Genomic DNA, 3,880 nt, shown 5'->3' on the forward strand with positions numbered 1-3,880 from the left:
AGAACTAACCAACTACAGTCGAGTATTCCCCTGTTTCAGTCGAACGACAGGGGAATGCTCGACTGTAGTTGGTTGGTTCTTACATTCTGATTCTGTTTAAACTCTTAATGGAAACTAGGTCACAATGTGTAGACTCATATTCACAATCAAATAATCAGGCCTTATATTTAAGGCTCCCTTAAATGTATCTTTACATATTCTACGAATTATTTCATTGCTGCTGAGCATCTAAAGATAAATTTAAGGAAGCCTTAAGTACAAGGTCTGACTAAGGCTGTGGTCAAAATCTCGCTACAAATGTTTTGAAGCATTTGATGGACCAATTAGAAGAAAGAATTTTACAAACTGACCAATTAAAAAACTTCAAAGCGTTTGCAACATCGCGTTGACCATACTCTATGAATACGGGAAAAAGTTCAAGGCAGCCGCTTAGGCCGGAATCAGAGTACGCATTGAAGATTGAGATTGAAAGATTGAAATATGACCAATCAAAATAGGAGCTAAATGCCCGTATTTATAGTCAGATGTACTTAAGATTTCCTTAAATTTATCTTTAGATGCTCAGCAGTCAATGAAATAATTCGTAAAGATAAATTTAAGGAAGCTTTAAATATAACTATGCGAGTCAAAATTCCTTTGTCCTCATTGGTCAAATATCAATCTTCAATCTCAATTTTCAATGCGTACTCTGATTTTGGCTTTAAAGTCGTCTTGATTAAGACTGTCTCTTTCAATCAAGAGGTCTATTTTCTGTGGCTGAACTGTGTACACTTTTGTGTACACTTTTGAAACTTAAAGTAAAATAGATATACGTTTGATATTTGTTTAAAGCGAGAAAGAAAGTTCTAGAATAGAAATAAATAGAAAACAGATCAAATATCGTCTTGAGATCGTAACAATTCATAGTCACGAAATAAGACGACCTTCAAGAAGAAATTCTTTCTTAAGGAATTCTTGTTTGATTTAAGGTCGTCTTGACGAAGATTGAACTTATTTGATATTCGGCTGTTTCCGGCTGTTTTCGTTGGATTATCCAATAGAAACATTGCATTTGAAAAGTATAATTGTACGAAATGTATTATTATATTATCTTTTGTATGATTAGACTGTGTGTTATGGATTCCGACTTAAAGTGCATTCTCTTATGAAAAAATTTCGCTGAAATTATTTCATATGTTTGGAACATTTTAGCGAAATTGTCGATTGAAAATTTATTGAAATTTCACTGAAAGTTAATTTTTCAGCTGACATACTGAAAAATCGCTGAAATTGAACTGAAATTTCTTTGAACTTGTAAAAACTTTTCGGAAACTTTTCTTAAAATTTTGCTGAAAATGAATTTTTCAACAAAAAATTGTTGAAATTAAACTAAATTTTTTCTGAAATACTGTTCCAAAATGGGGATTAATTTTAACAAAATTTTTCCATCAAAGTTGAAGAGCGAACTTTACAGAACTGTCTTGTCTATATTTTTCCTGGAGTACTGCAGGTGATAATTAATGTTAAAAAGATTGAGACCTCCCCATGGAAATTATCACGGGATTATATTCCCAAAATCAAATTTATACCTGTGTCCCTTTCCTTGGAAAACTAAGGAGGGGCATAAGAAGAAGAATGTTGAGATCCCGTTTACCTCAAATTTTGATAAAAATACACTGAATCAGAGAGTTTTCGCGTAAAAATAAAGATTTAACAAGAAAAAAGTGTCGCGCTGTTCCGCGAACCGAAATATATCATTAAAATTGACGATTATTTAGGTTAGGAAATCTGTTATAGCAGTGGTTCGATCATTGCTTTTAAAATACAAATTCACTGCTTTAAAAATAATATAAAAAAATAATTTGTATTTTTAAAGTGAATTTGTGTTTTTAAAGCAGATATGTTTTAAAGCAGAGAAACTTAAGTTATTTAAAATTAATATCTTTTTAATTTTTTTTTATATGGATTAAAGTTTAAATCCAGCATTTCTTTAAAATATATGCTGCAACTATAAACACGACTTCGCCTTTGTCCAAATTCCTATAAATTTTGAAAAAAGTTTTATAATGTATTACAAATGTTTTATAATGTATTACTAAATTTATTAATTAAAATTAATAATATTACTTAATGATTTAAATATAAGTAAATCTATCGTGAACCTCGCATTTCGCACTTATTATATATGTTTGTTTTAATGTGAAACATAAAATATCATACATAAAAAATCTTCTAATATTACATTTATATGGATCAAATTTACAAGAATCATATTGGTTTCTGATCGGTTAAGTCTCGATCTCAAAACATTTCCCGTATGAATTTTGAATAAATATAATATTAAGAAGAATTGAGTAAATATAATATTCCACCTCAAATTTTGATAAAAATATACTCAATCGATGCGTTTTGTACGAAATGAAGGAATTTGACAAAAAAAAGTGTCGCTCTGCCCTGCGAATCAAGATATTAAGCGTTAAAGTTGACGACTATTTAGGTTAGGAAATATGTCAGCCGTGAAATACTGCGCTGCGATCACATTTTCATGCTCTATGGTCACGTGCACATGCGTTTTAGGTACTTATTGTAAATACATGTTCGGTTCACGTTAAAAAACATAATCTTAACCCATTTTTTGGTGCGAAGTGACCCTCATTTTGCGTGGAAAGTTGTAAACCTAGGAGAACTTTGCTTCTTGAACGTACAACTTTCCACGCAAAAGTAAAAAATGAGTTGAGTTAGGTTTTTTAACGATATGGATTTACAACCTTCGCGAAATGAGGGCTATCTTACCGCAGCGCAGAATTGCGGCTGACATATTTCCTAACCTAAATCGTCAAAATCGTCTGGCAAAAAAAAAATGTCGCTCTGCTCCGCGAACTAAGATATTAAGCGTTAAGCGTCATCAACTTAACGCTTAATATCTTGGTTCGCGGGGCAGAGCGACATTTTTTTGCCAGATTTCTTCATTTCGTACAAAAACGCATCGATTAAGTATATTTTTATATTGGTTCGTCTTTATATTGGTACAGTAATACCAACGGATCTCTTTGAAAGGGATTTGTGAGAAATCAGGATGAGATTGTATGCACGTCACTTTATTCTCTGAAGTACAAGTTGAGACTATCATTATCGTTCTTTTCTTTTAGAGCGCCAGCTCTTCCCCCTGTCGTATGCTCCAATCGAGGACTTCCATTAGGAACGTCCAATCACGGTGGTACATGGTGATGCACGATCGGCGCAGTATATATCCACGCTACGACGTAACTAGGGATATTATTCTTGGTAGTTTACCAACTTAAATGGTAATTGCTTACAGCTCGACCATTCTGCACTAGCGTTCGTCCTGAACGTAACTAGCAGTTTTTTTTTTAATTTGAAACGGAACAAATAATAAAATAAACGGACTACAAATAAATGATTAATCATTAATGCAACAAATAATTTTGTCTTATCTATTACGCTTAAGTCTATATAATGATAATTCATACACGTTTATATATTGGGTCATCTAAAAAGTATCCGCAGTTTTTTATCACTAGATGTGTGTTGATGATCATATATCTAGTGACAAAGTACCGCGGATACTTTTTAGATAACCCAATATTTATCAACCGCTATTAACAGAAACGCAACTCTTATACTAACTATTAAACGCAATCTTAAAATTATTTTGATACGGTAAGGTTTTACATAGGTACCACTGGTTTTATCCATGGTCGGAGTCTATCGGGCGACACAATCGAGTTGTATGGCCTAGGAGTAATGTTAAAACTTGAAGTATCTTTGACTATGTATCGATTGTGAGACAGTACTTTGTCTATCATGTAAGGATCTTTAAAATCTGATTTCAATTTTTTTACTTTCGCCGAGTCGTTCCTAACACGCACGTATTCTCCTG

At 32.5% G+C, this 3,880-nt stretch overlaps 1 long non-coding RNA gene across 1 annotated transcript; it reads left to right on the forward strand.

The window, feature by feature from the left end:
- The first annotated feature begins 1,364 nt into the window (after positions 1–1,364).
- LOC147908952 (uncharacterized) lies at positions 1,365–3,423 on the forward strand. The gene is made up of 2 exons (XR_015545759.1): positions 1,365–3,063; positions 3,129–3,423. It is a non-coding gene; the product is annotated as an uncharacterized LOC147908952 (long non-coding RNA).
- The last annotated feature ends 457 nt before the right edge of the window (positions 3,424–3,880 follow it).

Source organism: Acromyrmex echinatior, chromosome 7, assembly GCF_024713525.1.
Source record: "Acromyrmex echinatior isolate Ae372 chromosome 7, ASM2471352v2, whole genome shotgun sequence".
In the NCBI taxonomy this organism is placed as follows: Eukaryota; Metazoa; Arthropoda; class Insecta; order Hymenoptera; family Formicidae; genus Acromyrmex; species Acromyrmex echinatior.